This window comes from Panthera onca, chromosome B1 (genome assembly GCF_046562875.1).
Source record: "Panthera onca isolate mPanOnc1 chromosome B1, mPanOnc1 haplotype 2, whole genome shotgun sequence".
In the NCBI taxonomy this organism is placed as follows: domain Eukaryota; kingdom Metazoa; phylum Chordata; class Mammalia; order Carnivora; family Felidae; genus Panthera; species Panthera onca.
The window spans coordinates 18268324-18286991 of NC_138342.1; the positions used below are offsets into that span (position 1 = coordinate 18268324).

The 18668-nt window shown below is 41.2% G+C and overlaps 1 protein-coding gene and 1 pseudogene across 1 annotated transcript in view; one reads left to right on the forward strand and one right to left on the reverse strand.

The window, feature by feature from the left end:
• LOC132692663 (cytosolic beta-glucosidase) overlaps positions 1-18668 on the forward strand; it is a 236060-nt gene that overhangs the window by 172859 nt on the left and 44533 nt on the right. The window lies entirely within an intron of this gene.
• On the reverse strand, positions 5538-6080 carry LOC132693132 (brain mitochondrial carrier protein 1 pseudogene; annotated as a pseudogene).

An 18668-nucleotide genomic window follows, 5' to 3' on the forward strand; every position in this document is an offset into this window, starting at 1 on the left:
GGAACTAGACACTCCTGTACTACTTGGAATGAGTGGAAAGACTGAGGGGATTCTGTGGTGACACACAAGATGTGCTCATTACACTGTTATGATGTTGGGAGAGAAATATAAGATTTAATGTTATATGCTCAATTTGATCTCAATTGATTCACGCATTCAATAATCTATTGAGTGCTGAAGTGGTCCCCAGGTTCTACAAAATGAAGGAATAGGACAAAACTCTAATCCTTTTGGAAGCATACTTTCTAGGGCAAGAGGAGGGTTTGGGGGCAGGGATCGGGTCACAGACAATAAACTCATAAATAAGCAAAATTAATTAAAGATCATGATTAGGTGTAGGCTAGAAATGAACAGATATAAAACAAATTGACCATACAACAATGCTTGAAAATAAGATTAGGTGAAAAGACCAAAATATTATCAGTGATCATCTCTGAGTAGAACTTATGCCATGACATCTCTGTTGTCCAGATTTATGATAATGGGCCTAGATTTCTCTGTGTAAGCAGAAAACCCACAGTAAAATTATTGTACAAATTATTAAAAGAAAATGAAGTCATGCCTCATTATCTGGGTGGCCCCTGGAAATGACTTCATATCCCATTCTGTACTTGGTCTTTCTTCTGAATGGCTATGGGCTGTGGGTTCCCCTGCTCCCACTTGTTTGTCATGGGCTTATAGAAATTTCACAAAGAGGAAGCAGATGTATAGGTGTGTGTGTGTGTGTGTGTGTGAACGGAAAGAAAATCCCTGAAAACAAGGACATTTCCAAAGTTGCTGTGCCCTTAACAAGGACTTGGTGAGCCAGTGCTCCTGAAATATAACTTACCCCATTTGCTACTTGTTAACAAGGCCAGCGATCCATGAAGTTGATTCTTTTTTGGGTTTTGGAGTCTGAGTGTTTAAATTAATGGCTTGAGAATAAAGTCTATCACTGTATGTAGCACAGCCAGCAATTGCTTATGTTCAGGATAAACTATCTATAGACTTAGGTTTTCAGTTTTCAAGTGCCCACCTAGCACTGCGATTGGCAACTCAACATTACTTTCATGTTCCCCATTACAAGGTGTCGCCAGAAACACAAATCTGTAAGGGGCTCTGCCGCTTACCATCTGCTTGATTCTCAGGGTCTCCAAATGGCCCCAAAAGGTGATGGCTGTTTGCAGTGCTTAGGCTTTTGAATTGCATTAAGTACCAGTTTGAATTTTCTGTTTGGCTGACCTCTAAAGAATGGCAGAGGAGACCAATGCAGACATCAAGTGCCCAGCAAAGGAACCTTCTGGGACAATTCTTGTTCCCGTCCCGGATGCCAGTGTGACCAATTCAGCAATTGTGTCTTTCCCCAGGATAAAATGAATATTGTGTCAGTGAAGCTAGAATCATAGAGTGATGATCTGAGAATCAGTGAGAAGGAAGACGCTGACCTTGGAGAGGTTTAAGGATGCCTTATGAATAGCTATCCAGAACATAATTAAAGGCATTTTAACATCATAAGCCTTGAAGAATGCGAACCATCACCACTGCACACTGGGGAGTAAAAGATATTGCTTTTATAGCTGCAGAGCTTATGGTCAGAAGTGATATGAAATATTAGAAATGTGACAGTTTTATAATAATTTTATTCTTGCTCATTGTGATAATTTTCATTTGCAGCTTTTTACCTTTGAATATCTTGAATTGCATTAAGCCTTTCTCACTCCATCCTTGTCCTGTAATATTAGAAGCTGTGGTTTTAATCTGAGGAATTACAGTAAACGCTACAGGCACAAGCAAACAGATAGTGGTGTTTATGATGCCTGTTATTTGAAGAATTAAAAGTCCTGAGTGAATTTGTCTCTCAGTTAATAAAAGCAATAGAGCCCTGAGTGAAATATTGCCTCCTCTTCCTTTTTATGCTATCACTATCTCTTCTTGTATCCTGTTCCCTATCTTAGCTGCTTTTTGTTTTGGGTATAATAAGAGAAGGAAGAATCCTTTCTGTCAAGTAATTTTCTCTGTTCTTTTTCCTTGCCTAAATTTCTCTTTCAAATACCATATGTATGTCCTTTACCGAATAACCCAAGTTAGAGTTAGTACTAGAGATCCTATGGTTTAAATATTTAAATATTTCCCTTTCTCAGATAAGGAAACACAAAATTGCAAGTCTCAAGAACAGCAGAAACAGGACTCCAGTCTATGTCTGCCAACACCACAAAAACAATACCGAACACTCACTGAGCATTTGCTAGTGGACAGGCAAAACACTTAGCACTTCACATGCATTAACTTGTGTGTGTGTGTGTGTGTGTGTGTGTGTGTCTGTGTGTGTCTTTGTGTTGCAATAAAACTTTATTTATCTTAGAAATAACAGGTGGTGGAGCAGATTTGGGCTGTGGGCTCTATTATTCAAACTCCTCATTTTTTTAAGACTCAGAGTGTCTATATGACATGGGGCCTGCTATTGTTGTCACCCTCATTTTACAGAAGTGCAAACCAAGGCACAGAATGGCTCTACGACTTACCCAACATTATATACTTAATAAGTGCCTCCATCTGAAGAAACCAGGCTGTCTGACCTGAACCTACAAACTCTGCTGTACACAAATGTCTGAAGATACTCTCCACATTTTTTTCCTTTCCCTTCATTTCTGGGGTGCTTTCTTGGAGGGAAAAAGTCTAGGTTAGCGTGCAGAGTCTCATACACATATATGTACGATGGGTTTTTCTTTTTCTAATTTTTATTTTAGAGAGAGAGGGAGAGAGAGAGCGTGAACAGGAGAGGGGGCAGAGGGAGAGAAAGAAATCCTAAGCAGGCCCCATGCTCAGCACAGAGCCCAATGAAGACGATCTCACAACTTCGAGATCATGACTTGAGCCAATATCAAGAGTCAGACGCTCTGACTGAGCCACCCAAGTGCCCACCATGGGCTTATTTTGATAATGATTCTTTTAACTTGTTCTCTTTCTATGGCTGACCGTGCTATTTAGCACCTTGCTTGGTCATTTGAAGAGGATGTAAAAGAAGCAGTTAATGTGGCTCTTCCCTTCAAAAGGCTTAAAATTTAGTTCGGAGTCAAAGAAATTAAAATGAAATCAGATCAAAATTTATTGACTATAGAGAACAAACAAGGTTGCTGGAGGGGTGTTGGGTGGGGTGATGGGTGTTAAGGAGGGCACTTGTTGAGATGAGCATTGGATGATAATGTAAGTGATGAATCACTAAATTCTACTCCTGAAACCATTATTACACTATATGTTAACTATCTTGGATTTAAATAAAATTTTAAAAAAAATAAAAATCTTTTGTGTAAGCAAAAAAAAAAAAAAAAAAAAAACAAAAACCGAATCCTTACTACATTGAGTAGGTAGTTGAAAATCTTCTTTAACTTATGATCAAGTCAGGATCCAAAAGGGTGTTCATTAGCTTATTTGTTCAGAAGTCCTGGGATACTTGACAAGCAATCTCAGCATGTTTGTGTAAAGTTTTGTTAAAGAACTGTGACTATTTGCCAATTATGATTTTTTAATCCTCATACATTTTTTTCCCAAATAGGCTTGCATTTTCTTTCTTTTTTTTTTTAAATAAAAAATAAGTTGATAACATGATGCTGCTTCAGACATGCAGTTAATTAGTGAGAGACTTGATCGCCACATCTTAGGGAACCATACCCAACCATCTGTTGATGACTGTGAGATTGCTACACTTTTGCCCAAGCGAAAACCTTTGTTACTACAAAAGTTTGTAAACTGAATGTTAGTAAGTGAGGGAATTTTTGCATTACACATTATAGGTGGTACAAAGATTGCAAAAATAATCAAAACCAAGTCGCAGTCTTTAAGGAACATAAAATCCAGTTAGGAAGACAGGCACAGTCACATTTCTGAGATCCCTCTGATCATTCTGTGAATTCACATAAGGGTTAGACTTTTTTCTAGTGAGTGTAATTACTTATAATCTGTCAGTAGGTGAGGTGACAAACTGAATGGTATACGTGTGTGTCACGTGATCACAGGGGAAGCACCGCCTGCATAGGGGTCAGGCACAAGAATGTGTTTGAGGTGAACCCTAAAAGATGGGTAAGATTTAAAAAGTGGGTAGAGATGAGGAAACGGGTTAACCGTGCCATTTCTTTTGTTTGTTTTGTTTTGTTTTTAAGTTTTTATTTAAATTCCAGTTAATATTACAGTGTAATATTAGTTTCAGGTGTACAATATCATGATTCCACACTTCCATACATCACCCAGTGCTCATCACAAGTGCACAACTTAATCCCCATAACCTATTTAACCCATCCCCCACTTACCTCCCCTCTGGTAACTATCAGTTGCTCTCTGTAGCTAAGAGTCTGTTTCTTGGTTTCTCTCTCTCTCTCTCTCTTTTTGTTTCGTTTATTATATTCCAAATATAAGTGAAATAATGGTACTTGTCTTTCTCTGACTGACTCAGTTTGCTTAGCCTAATACTCTCTAGTTCCATCCATGTCATTGCAAATGGCAAGATTTCATTCTTTTTTATGGCTGAGTAATATTCCATTATATATGTGTATATATGTGATATATACATATATATATATATATATACTATATATACACACATATGTACCATAGTATATATAATGTAATGTACTATATATTATATATATAATATTCCATTATATATATATATAATATTCCATTATATATATATTTATATATATAATATTCCATTATACACACACACACACACACACACACACACACACACACACACACTTCTTTATCCATTCATCAGTTGATGGACACTTGGGCTGTTTCCATCATTTGGCTATTGTAGATAATGCTGCTGTAAACATCGGGGTGCATATATCTCTTTGAATTAGTGCTTTGAATTAGTACTGCAATTGCTGGATGGTAGAGTAGTTATTTTTTTAACTTTTTGAGAAACCTCCATGCTGTTTTCCAGAGTGCCTGCACTGGTTTGCATTTCTACCAACAGTGCAAGAGGGTTCCCCTTTCTCCACATCCTTACCAACACCTGTTGTTTCCTGTGTTGTTAATTTTAGTCATTTTGACTAGTGTGAGGTGATATCTCATTGTGGTTTCGATTTATATTTCCTTGAGTATAATTGATGTTGAGCATCATTCCATGTGTCTGTTAGCTATCTATATGTCTTCTTTGGAGAAATGTCTATTCATGTCTACTGTCCATTTTTTAATGGGATTATTCATTTTTGGGGTGTTGAGTTTTATAAGTTGTTTATAGATTTTGGATACTAATCCTTTATTGGGTATGCCATTTGCAAATATCTTCTTTCATTGAGTAAGTTGCCTTGAATAGTTATGATTATTTTCCTTTGCTGTGCAGAAGCTTTTTATTTTGAGTTAGTCCCAATTGTTTATTATTGCTTCTGTTTCCCTTGCGTCAGGAGACATTTCTAGAAAGAAGGTGATGTCAGAGAAGTTACTCTCTGTGGTCTCTTCTAAGATTTTTATGGTTTCAGGTCTCACATTTAGGTCTTTAATCCAATATCAATTTATTTTTGTGCAAAATACACAAGCTTAAAGCTAAATCTCACCCTTTAGTACGTCAGTGGATTGGATATGGTGGAAAATATCACTCCTGACACCACCCCACCGATCATATTAATTAGAGGAGTTTCATCTTCTAAATATTCTACAAATAATCTCTTCAAGCTCCAGTAAGTGCCAGTTTTAATAGTGCTATATGATGCCGGTCTTAGTAAAACAGGAGCTATTTCAGAATACAGAGCCAAAACACCTTCTTCTTTACAGATTGAGAACAAAGCATGAAAGATTCCTCAGAATTTTACCCCATTAAATGGACATCAATACTTTCATCTTGTACTTGAAGTTACATTTTGGTTAGGTCCGCAAGGAAAGTTCCAAGCTCAGCAACAACAAAGGCAAGGCTGCCATATACAAAGGGTTTCGGATTCAGACTGAACATCTCATTGCTTACTTTCCTGGTGCTGCTTGGGATCATGGGACAACTTGGGAGCCGAGGCTCCCACGATCTGAAACGCCACCACAACCCCAACTCCGAAGCACTGAGACCAAGGGAAGTAACCAAATCGTTGCCTAGGCGACGGTGGCTCAGGCATTCCAACACAGCCTCCTCAAAGCCTAAAAAAGCACCAAATAGGAGGTGGAAATGACAGAGTTCTTAACAGAGGAGTCTGAAAGGCTATGGGTGACCATGCCATTTCAATGTGAAATCCAATTATCAGATAAATCATAGCCACAGCAGACTTGGATTTCTCTTCCACTGCCACTACCCCATCCCTTTTGTACCTGACACCAAGGAAGCATACTAATGGGATGACAGACCAAAGCACTTCTTAGAGCCATACTGTTGTTACAGGTAAGCTTACCATCCTTATAGGTGGAACAGCATCTTTCCTTATCTCTTGTGATTTCCCTTCCTATAATAAGCAGATCCAGGCAGGGCCCTTCATTCTTGAGAACCAAGGTTTCTTAATTTTTAGTATCTCCTAGCATATGACAGGTAGGTAACTAGGTCAGGGTCCACACACCATATTTACTCATTCATTTTCTCTTCTCTGAATGCTCCCTTCTGTGTTCTCTCCCTGCTTGTCTCCCCATCCCACCACATATCTGACTATGTATAGTTGTCTCAAAATATAGATTTGCGGTAAATGGGAGGGAATTTAAGGCCCCTCCTAGGTCTCCATCAAAGGAAAACTTGCTTTAATTCTGCCACTTAACATAGTGAAGTAATAGGAAGATTTCATGCTGCTAGTAATTTAGTGGTTCTTTTATGCTAAAAATCCTGCTTATGTATTTTGCATGTATCTCTGTTGGAAATCTTATGGGGAAGTAAGGATATTTGTCAGGGTAAGATCTGAGAATTTGGAAGTGCATGGCCACCAAACATTTGCCCATATTCACAGATATTAATATAGGGCTTATCCTGGAAAAGGGTACCTATAACAAAGGTTTCTTTGTTATACTAGTGGGCATAAAACTATTAGGTGACTTGATTACAGAAGTTCATGGGTGCCTTCAACTGTTTAACATTTTCTTGTTTTTTAAGTTTTATTTATTTATTTTTAATGAGAGAGAGTGAGAGAGAGTGCCATCAGAGGAGGGGCAGAGAGAGAGGGAAAGAGAATCCCAAGCAGGTTCCATGCTGTCAGTACAGAGCCTGATGCAGGGCCCAATCTCACAAACTGTGAGATCATGACCTGAGCTGAAATCAAGGTCAGACACTTAACCAAATGATCTACCCATTAACATTTTCTTTACACTATGTCCCTGATATACTTGATAATTCGTCTACTAAGTGACTGAGATGAAATGCTCTAACAGCTCTACCTCTGTTGAGTCACTGGGCTGGTGTGAGTGTGTGAGTGTGTGAGTGTGTGAGTGTGTGTGTGTGTGTGTGTGTGTGTGCAGACCACGAACCAATCAACATGGTAAGGTTGCATTGATTTTTCTGGTGTGTAACCATTGCATTACTTGGCTTATGTGATCTCAGTTTACAGAATACTTTTTTTAGGCCAACTTCATAGTTCCTTAAAAAGACTAAATTTTGTAACTTAAAGTTGGGAAAGTAAATACCAACCGAACAGCATCTAGATCAGTGTTTGTTAAATTATTGTCTGTGATCTGGTCTACCTGCATCAGAATCACATGGGACATGTGTTGAAAATACAGAATCATTTACTTTAACCCGGATCTACTGGATACACATTTTAGGATGAGACATTGGAATCTATATTTTTAACATGTTCCTTATGTTATTATCATGACCACCCAAGAATGAGAGTAAATGATTCTAGGCTATGTTTGTGCCGAGCCTATGCATCTAGAAGTGTAGACGTAGCCAGGACATGAGACCTTGCCCAATTGGCTAAGCCACAGACCTGATACCACCCTTGGGCCATGCTGCATGATGAGGGATTTATCTAGTCTTATTGGACAATCTTTCCAATAACTTTCTCATTGCAGCCATAGTAGCTTCTACACATCTGCGACCTGACCATTTGCTTTTGGGTGATGGGATGTGATGGTGACTGTTTTAATAAAGTCTCCAAACATTAATTCCCTGAACTCAACAGATTTAAAGGCAAGCCCACAAACCAAAGTAGAATGTATAGTAACTTATGAGTTGCAAATAACTGGCAGAGTTCACAATGTCTGCAGCAGATATTTAAGCAAATTAGAAGAGTATTGAGACTTTTCATCAAGTCTCAGAATGGTACTGGTAAATTGATCTAAATTCTTGACCAATGTCTCATTTCCCAGGGAGTGGTCAGTTTATTTGACAGGAAAATGCCAGATATATTTTAGTTTTTCGTTGTGCTTTCTGTCACCATTATCAGAATCGATTTCAAGCCATAGTTAAAAGCTAAGCCAACACTTTATGTAGTTTGCCCAAGATAATAAGATGTCTGCTTTCTGTAATGTTGATTCTTGAACATATTGAAAATTGATTCACAGTGCCTTCTATCACCAAGCTTTATTTTTATTCATACTAACATGCAGTGCTTTGGAAGGTAACAAGCAGATGACCGGCAATTTTCAGAAAGCATGCTTTATTAAATGATATAACGTGTACCAAGCACTCAGCGGAGAGCCTGACACATGGTAGAATTGAATTAAATAGCAGTTACAACTACTTTTTCAAAAAAGTAATTAACCCTAACCTACTTCCTCTGAAATACAAGAGGACAACTCAACAAGCAGGCAGAGTATAAATAAGCACATTTAAAGAAGAATTTCACCACTGACTTGCCCACATGAAAATTACAGAAAGTGGAAGAGGGTTCCTGCAAAGATTGAGGCCTAACAGCATTGCCAGACTCCTTTTTCATTTTTTGCAGAGCCCACCTTCCCAAGCCTACAGAGGTTAAAAATAAATGCCACTTCCTTGATTGCTTGGCCTCCTTGCTGTTAGGGGATTGGCCTGTGTTCCCCTCCTGACCAATGGGACCCGAGACCAAACCTGATAAGGATATTTGTCAAAAATTTCCACCCTGAGGGAAGAGAAAGAGGAAGAAGAAACATATCTTTCTCCATTTTTATTACTTTACATATTATTTGTGTGAGGCTATGATGTTGGTGCTATGGCAGCCTTTTTTAGATCATGAGGATAGGGCCAAGGGCATCACAGAGAAACTGAAATGAAGCCCTGATATTGCTGAACCACCAAATGAATCCTGGAACTATCCAGAGTCCTTTTCATGTGAGGCCAAAAAAAAAAAAAAAAAAAAAACCCAAAAAACCAAAAACCAAAAACCAAAAAACAAAAAAAAAAAAACAAACCCTTTATTTCAAAGCCTCTTAGTTTCTATTTTTTCTGTTTCTTGAAACCAAAAGTATCCTATCTGACATAATTTTATAACAGCTACACTTTCCTTTTAGAATGCAAGCTCCGTAAAGACAGGGTCAAATTCTAGTTTGTTCCAAATACAGTGACTTCAACACAATGGAAGTTTATTTTTCTCTTACACAAAGTCTGAGCTGTCATGATAACTATGTGATGTTGTCATGCCAATAGGCTCCTTTGATCTTGCTGCTCTGCCATTCCTGGGGTGTTACTCTCATCCATAAAGTCAAAGATGACTCCTCACCATGTCTGCCAGCCAGCAGGAAGGGGGAAGGGAAGAGGAGTCCATTATGTGAAAGAAAAAGTAGATACTGGGGAGCAAGTAAATTTCTTTCATAGCATCATTGATGACAAAAATGGGTGTAAATAGATTTGAAAAACTATATATTTAAAAAGTGGTACTTAGTTTATGCCACTCACAATGCTAATCTCTTCCACAGAATTATCTCATTGACTCCTCACATTTAACTTTCAATACAGGGGCACCTGGGCGGCTCAGTCGGATAGGTGTCTTAGTTTCAACTCAGGTCATGATCTCACAGTTCGTGGGTTTGAACCCTGTGTTGGGCTCTGTGCTGATGGTGTGGAGCCTGCCTGGGATTCTCTCTCTCACACTCTCTCTCTCTGCCCCTTCTCTGTTCTCTCTCTCTAAAAATAAATTTAAAGAAACTTAAAAAATATATTCTTTAAACTTTCAACATAAACAGCATTCTTTTTTTAAATAGTTTTTCTTTTTTGAGAGAGAGAGAGAGAAAGATAGCATGAGTCGGGGAGAGGGACAGAGGGAGAGAGAGAGAGTCTTAAGCAGGTTCCATGCCTAGTGCAGAGCCTGACCCAGGGCTCAATCCCATGACCCTTGAGCCAAAAGTGACTGACCGAGCCACCCAGGCTCCCCGTAGACAGCATTCGTATCCCCACTTTGCAGATGTGGACAATGAAACTCAAAAGACTTTGAACGAGTTACCCAAGGTTGTACACTGAATAAGTTATGGCACTTTGTGTTGAAATCAAAGTCCATGCCCCTGATGTTTTAACCTTGAAGATCTATCTGGCTCACTACCACCTGTCCCTGTCCCAACTGCCTCACCCTCATCTTCCATTGTGTATTATGTTTACTTCCCCTTCAAATTTTGCTTATGAACTCCAAGGGTTTACTTTTTCCCCCCTTTTTTACTGGTTGCCTCTCTCATTCCAGTATTCTCCTTCTCCAGAGTATTATTCTCTGTTCTGCACCTTTATAGCACCAACCTCCGATGGTACCCATCTCTTTCTCTTCTTTGTTATCTCCCTGTGCCAATTATTAAGGAATTGTCTCTCCACTCCATTCTTTGTGATGCTGACACTGGGGCTTGGCAACCACCATGCTGCTCCCCGTTAAGTCCTGCCAGATGGAGGGGGCACTTTGAGGGAGTCTATGAGCAAGGCTGGAGGGGAGAAGATACCTGCTACTTCCCGTTTATTTCCCGTTAGCTTTATTCAACTTCCCGCTCCTGTATCATCCAGGGGGCTACTTCACCAGCCAGCAGCTGAATGCATGAGGAAGTTTTTCCAACGCTTACAGGATCAACCCCTTCACAGACCCTCAGAGATACCAGCTCTAACCCAACAGTGCTCCCTCTTCAAAGGCCTAAGTTTCCGCCTCTCCAAGTCTTTGTTCTGTTTTAATGACACTAATCTTTTCCCTGAGTTTTCCCAGCCCTGGGGGAGAGTCCCTTGGTGCAACGTCTACTTTCACACTACTTTACAGTTGTGAAAGTTATGCTACGTCCATTTTGGTTTAACTTTTTTCCTTCTCAATTATGCATTGGCTTAGTTTCATTTCCCTGGGTAGATCTGTGCTTGCATTTTTAGAGAGAGCAGGAAAACTCCTAGACAATCTTTGACTGAGGGCAGAATGCTATTTCCATTTCTCTGTCTACACTGCACGAAGGTGGGCGCAGTCTGGGACACAGTGGGAAACTGATAAACATATGGAGAGGAGTGATTTCACTCGTGTACATTCCTCATTGTCCAGAAGCTGATGGAGTTGTCTTTGACTGAATGGCTCTCATGCTTGTGCTCTGGTAAGCAGACGCATTTCAAACCTGAAAACACTTTTGTTCGCAAGCGATTCTGCCCACTTAACAGAAAGGAAAACCGAGGCAGAGCAAGGAAGTTGGCCAAGCTTTCAAATTAGACTGCGGCAGAGACAAGACAGAATCTGATTCTTGGACCGCTTTCTCCTCAATCCCCTAGATCAGGCAGGACAAAAGTGCCCTTTGTGAGCAAGGTTGTTCCTTCTCTCTGACCTTTCTCATTGGCAAGCACAATCCTCCGTTTTCCTGCCCTGCCTGTCTGACAGTTTCCACAGGCATAAAATTCACTTTAGAGAGGGAAAATAAAAGTAAGATCAAAGGCTTGTATAATTTCACTTCTCAGGGGGAAAAAAACCTCTTCTCTAGCAGCCTACTTCCCAGGAGTTATCCAAACCACCCTGTCTCTGCTGTCCACAGTGGGGTGAAACAGCTGAGAGGACTTGGCATTTCTTTCTGCAGTCATTAATGATACCAGGGGTGGCGTAGGCAGCCAAGATAAATAACCACTGGGAGGCACTGAGAGAGAAGAGCGAGCCATGGGAGTCCCCCCAGGACGATGGGGTCTGCTCATCTAAATCCTTGCAAGTTGTGCAGAATTGGAGCCCTATAGTTATTTGTTTTCAAGTACTTGTTTGGATGTTCATAGCCATCCAAGGCTATGTCTGAGCCTTACACCAGGTGACGTCTCCTTGTTGGTGTCCAGCAGTGTGGATACTGTGGCTTAGTAATTGACCGATGGCACCTCCAAGCCTAGTCTTTTTTTTATTTTTATTTTATTTTTTGACAATAGCAGATCTTGCCTCAGGAGGGGCTGGCTGATATGATAAGTTGCTTTGAAGATGGAGCGATATTTAATATTTTGAGTGACTGCTTCTTGTTGAAATGATTGGGTTCTTCAAGGACATGCTATACATGTTTAAAATGGGATGTCTGGGGCTGCCACAGCATAATCGACTGTGAAATAAGCCCGTTGGAAAGGACAATTACTCCTGGAGCCTCAAATGCTAGTCAAGTCTCCTGTGGCAGTAAGAGGGAGGGTCCCGTTTGGTTCTAGTCAGAAGTGAAACTGACTGTTGCTTTACCACTTTAGCACGGGCCGGTGCCTGTAGTATAAATTCACCACCCGGGATTAGAGACGCACAGGTACAGCCCCGACAATCAACCATCAATGGCTTGGGGTCTGCATGGCTGTAGTGAGCAATCCATCCATCCATCCTAACGTTAATTAGTATCCAAAACCAGTTATCGAGAACCTACTATGTGCCACGTATACACAGAGGTACTAGGAACAAAGAGATGCACAGTATGCTTTTTAAGCACGTGGTCCAGTGGAAAAAGGAGAAAGTACACACTAACACGTATTGAAACGAATTCTGTGTGCCAGGAATTACATATCTTATTAATCCCCTCAACCATCTTATAAAATCGTTGTCACGTCCATTTTACAGAAGATGAAACTGAGGTTTGGAGCAGTGAAATAACTAGCCCAAGACCACAGAGCTGGGGAGGAGCAGCATTGAGATTCAGGGCAGGTTGAATGCACATATCCTTGCCCCCCTAAGAGGCATACTGGGGAGGAGCTCAGTTAGGATGTAGCTGTGAAGTGATGGAGACTTGCTTCACTCACTGTCACAAATCTTGAAAGCCTCACTGCTAATGCAGCCATTTTTATTTCTTTCTATTAAGGGAGAAATTTTTTTCTTTTCCTAAACTAATCAGGGATTCTAAAAGCTGTTCAGGAGGTTTTAGTGAAAGGTACATACTGAAGTCACATCAAATTAGACACACAATTACAATGACAGTTCGCCAATACCCAAACCTGAGGCACCATATTGAACAAACCCCATAGAAATTTATGTCAATGCTTGACCTAAAACTGCAGCTGATATTTGAAATGCCGAATGAATTCAAGAAATCCCGTGGATGGCTCCAGGATTCCGCAAGCCACAGTGTAAGATGACAACTGTAGGCTGTCCTTCTGAGCTGAGGGACGCTTTTTCCTTATCAGTATTTCATTGTTCCCTACTGACAAATGCCCTTATCAGTCATAAAGCAGTTTTCTTAAAACACACACACACACACACACACACACACACACACACACACACACACCACACACCACACTCCAAAGCAGGAAAGATATATTTTTTTTTTTAATTTTTTTTTTCAACGTTTTTTATTTATTTTTGGGACAGAGAGAGACAGAGCATGAACGGGGGAGGGGCAGAGAGAGAGAGGGAGACACAGAATCAGAAACAGGCTCCAGGCTCCGAGCCATCAGCCCAGAGCCTGACGCGGGGCTCGAACTCACCGACCGCGAGATCGTGACCTGGCTGAAGTCGGACGCTTAACGACTGCGCCACCCAGGCGCCCCTGGGAAAGATATATTTTTAAAAAAGATTTTTTTGTCGTCAGTAAAATCTCTGATTAATATTTAGTTCATGTTATAAAATAAGTCTTTTCATTTGTTCATATTAGTTTCTCTGTTTTCAGATTCTGTTTCGCTCATCCCGCATTTGACTACCAGGTGAAATTTCTCAAACCATCCCTTTTATCATCCGCACTGTAATACTGTACTTTAAATCCCTTAGACCACTAACTTCCTTCTGGTTAGAGGGGTTAAAAAGCTGAAAACTCCATTAAAACCCCATTTCCTGGAGTTCTTTGTGGATAGGGCTCTGGATTGGAGTTAGATCGAGTGGCTTTGTGCAGTCTTCCTGCCCCTCTTGGACAAGGGCATGGATAAGTTGGTATTTCTGCAGCCATGTTCCACCATCAGCTTCCTGAGCACCTGGAGGCAATCATGGCGGAGCTGCAGAGGCAGTAGGAGCTTTCTGACCCTGGCATAGCTCCAGTGTTCTCAGCTACAGTAACTCTCATGGTGGCTCACGGTAGATTGATCCAAAGAGATGTTCCTGGAGGCCCAGCCTAAACCCACATATCCAGCAGCTACAGGATTCCTGTTAGCTTTCAATTCCCTATGTTAAATCCCTTCCCGACTAAAACACCTAGGGTGGCTTCTGTTTCTATTTTGCACCCCAACTGATATTGAAGTCTGGCAAGTCAGGGCAGCATCATGTGCTTGGGACCACTGTTTGGCTCCAGCTAATTTTTTGGTCTCAACCTCAGACATGCCATTTCTGAATTTTCACTTAATTATTTGCCACCTCCATGCATTTGCTCATTCCATTTTCTCTGCTTAGAACGTTCTTTTTTATTTTTCCTTCAAGCTCAGTTCAGATGTCATCATCCCCATGGAGTTTCCTCTTACAGATTTCCGAGAAGGTGAGATATTTGTATGTGAGGTGCATTCATTCTTTGGGTTTTGATGACACAGTGGCCTGGGGATATGGAGATGAAAGTCCGCCTCTACTCTTAGGGGGGTTTTGGTCTAGTGTGGGAGACAGGTAAGCAAATATATAAACACAGAGACATATACTACACGAACACATTGATATATCCCTCAGAGGTTGATAACAACGTTGATGCTAATATGGTTTGAGATGACATACCTGGGTGAAATTAGATACAGTGAAACTCACAGGGCAGCACTTGATGCTGTTGAGGAAACACCGTCAGTTCCACTTTATGGATTCAAAGTCCACATTTCATTTCACTAGCACTGGGATAATGATTTGCCTACTGCTTTGATCCCTGAAAGCCACTATGATTTCTTGGTGGAAAGAGAATATTCTGTTTCTTTCCTTTCTACATAAAGTTCGACATTTCTTGAATTAATTTCTTTCAGAAGACATCCCATAAAGCTCCATTTGAAATTTCTTTAACGCTCCTCGTTAATTCTAGATTAGAGTCCCTCCCCAGCTAAGAAAGAAAAGAAGTGTTAATAAGTTGGGATTATTTCTCACTATCTCTGTTTAGCGCAGGTAAGTGTATATTCACAAAAGATTTAAATGGAAGTTTTATTAAAGCAAAAACAAAAAGGAAACCAACAAAGGAAGAATTTTTTTTTAGAAAAAAATTCTCCAACGTGTCCGCCTGGGAACATGGCCATCTGCCAGATGGATCCACTGTCAAACACACATAACAGTTCGGAGTGGCTTGAAGTCTGATTTCTTTAGGGTTTCCACCTGTGCTCAATTACTGAGCTGCAGAACTTGAAACCTGCTTTCCTTGAATTTTCTTTGTTTCTTTTTGGGTAACCTACTCTGTCTGACCAATGCAACGTATGTGGCAACTGTCCCCAATGTCCCTAGTTGTACCAGCTTAACTCTTCCTTTCCTTCTCACTACCATGGCTTATTCTCTGGGTCCCTCTTTTCCTTCCTTCTTCCAACCTGACAACCCTCTTTGGGGCCACCAGATGGCTCCAGCTTGATTTTTAGTTTTAACATCAAATGGGTCCCATTTTATCCCATCTACCAGTGGCTCTAATCCCTGGATTCTTGATTTAGCCTTTTTTGCCAAGACATCTCCTCAAACTCAAAACTGATCTTTGCTTTCCTGTTTAGGAAGACACTAGGACAGTCCAAATTTGAGTTTTTCCTTTTTTGTGTGTCCTTCGGGGAGGTGTGTTGAAGTCCTAATCCCTGATACTGGCACCCTTTTTTAGGAATAGGGTCTCTGCAGATGTAATCAAGTTAAGATGAAGTCATACTCAATCAGGGTGGACCCTAATCTAATATGATTTGGTGTCCTTATGAAAAGAGAACACAGAAACATCGAGAGGAGACTGCCATGTGCAGACAGAGACATACTGACACAGAGAGAAGGAGGCCACGTGGAGTTGGAGGCAAAGAATGGACTACCATTGCTGTAAATTGAGGAACAGCTGGGGCTACCAGAAGGTTGAAGAAGCAAGAAAGGCCTCTTCCCTAGGGTCTTTAGAGAGAGAATGGTCTTGCCAACACCTTGATTTTGGACTTCCAGCCCCTGGAATTGTGAGAGAATACGTTTCTGTGGTCTTAAACCACCCAGTTTGTGGTAATTTGTTACAGCAGCCACAGGAAACTAATGTAGAAACTCAAAAAAGATGTGGCCCAGTTGGCCCTGTGGTTGGGCATTAAACATCAAGAAAAGCAGACACCATCTGTTCCAGCTCTCTGTTTGGAAATACTTTCTTATATTTCAATACCACACTAAAGTTCACAGAACAGTTTCTACAGATACCATCCCTACAATTCTATGAGGTTGATATGAGCCCCTGCATTTTACAGATGAGGTAAATGAGTTTGGATATTGAGTGGCTTGAACAAAGTGATAGAGCTAGTCAATGAGGGAGTCCAGCTCATTCTAGATTCTTTTGACTAAGAGCCAAGGCACCTTCTGCTACCCTGTCCTGATTACATGGTGTAGTGAGAGAAGTCCCTTGACTGTATCTCATTTTAGTCCTCACTATTGCCTGTGTGTATGCTGCTGGACAGGTGAACTGAGGACTGAAGTAAAGAACTTAAACTTAATCAGATCCATGTAAACACGTGCCAGGCTGACATTGCTCAAATAGAACATGGCTTCAATCCTGTCCACCACTCTCCATCTCTGCTGCTATCGCCCTAGTCCAAGTCCCCATCATCTCTCAACTAGGCTACAGCACTGGCCTCATGTTGGTCTGCTCCTGTTCTTGCCCATGACACTGCTTTCAAAGCCCCCAGAGTGAACATTTAAACTCGTAAATCACATAGCACTAGCTCCTCACAGACCCTTCCATTGTGCACGGAAACATACTTACTTGAAATACAAGGTCTGACCAAGTCCTGATTCATCTCATGTCTCTCTTATCCCTTGTTCACTATTTTCCAGCGTCCGTGGGCCTCTTCTTTCCCTTGACCATGTCAAGACCATTCCTGTGGCCAGCCTTTGCACCAGGTCTTTCCTACACCAATCAAGTTGCAACTCAGATATTTCCACTTCGGAGAGGCCCTCCCCAAATACCCTGCCTAAAGTAGTAGTCCCCACTCCCGTCTCTCTCTACCCCCATCTACCTCATTTTATTTTCATCATAGCAATTCTTACTATTTCATGTGATCTTGCTTACTAACTCATTTCTGTGTCTTCTGTCTCCCTTATGAGTATCTAACATCCATGATTGACAAAACCATGTCTATCTTTGCTATGCTGCTTCTACATGTTTCCAGAGCATGAAGGAGTGCTGGGTAGGTCGTAAATGCCTAGTAAAGTGAATGGACATCAACTGTAATTAGCATTAATACCCATGTTTTACAGAACTTTCTACGCATCAGGTACTGAGGTGAACTTTACATGAATGATCACATTCATGCAACCTAATGAGTTAGAAATGATTCTTAACTCCCAGGTTAGAGATGAGACACGGAGGTTGTGAGATGTTAAAGGCTATGCTGAAGGTCACACAGCTTGTGAGTGTCAAAGGCAGGACTGGAACCCAGGGGTGTGGATGATAAGTTTATTCTCTTATACGAGTGCTCTGCTCAGACTGTGTACAAACTCGAGTTGCTTCTCTCATGGCAGACAATAACCATTTCAGAGAGCAAATGCCAGGTATTGAGGCAATGATTTTCTTCTTTTTTGTTGGAGTTGACCAGTCCAGTACTCAGATCCAGGGCCACAGTTCACAGATCCAGAGTCAGGGAAATGGCTGTATTCTTGGCAGTCCCACAGCCTTTAGGGCACCACTCTGACATCATTTATTTCAGTGCTTTATGGATTGGGGAGACACGATCCAGACAAATCAATGGATCTCCTGACAGTGGAGGATTCTTAGAAAGAAAGAGGGTCATGGTAGAGCACCGTTTGATGTGTCCCTCCTCCTCATATGCCTCCCATTAATTTCCACTCCTGCGTTAGCAAAGCTGGCTGGGACACAGGCTCCATTTAGAAAAACGATGAAACACAAACGTTTATTGAGTCTGTGCTTCGAATCAACAGGGTTTTCCTCAGATTGAGTTGCCGCCAATTACCCTCCATGCAATTATGGCGATCCCAGAAGCAAGCAGATGGGGAAGAGTTTTGTTTTCAAATGGAGGAGAAACCAATATGTAGGAAGAAAAGGCAGCTTGTTCATTTGAACAGACTCCAGGTGGCTGGTCGCCAAAAGGCAAAGAGCTGGGGAGCCAGGTCTGGCCCTGGATCAGTCTGGCTGCCCACAGACCAGAGGAACCACTGAGACGACAGGGCTCTGCCTCCCCTCATCATGCTTGTCTGCCGTCGGCCAGCTTGGCCGGGAGAGTGCAGGCCAAGGGAGAGACAGCCCACAGAAGCCCGTGCAGGTCAGACTCCCGACCTTGATGCCTTTGGAACATCAAGTCCTGCTATTTTGTTGTTGTTCAA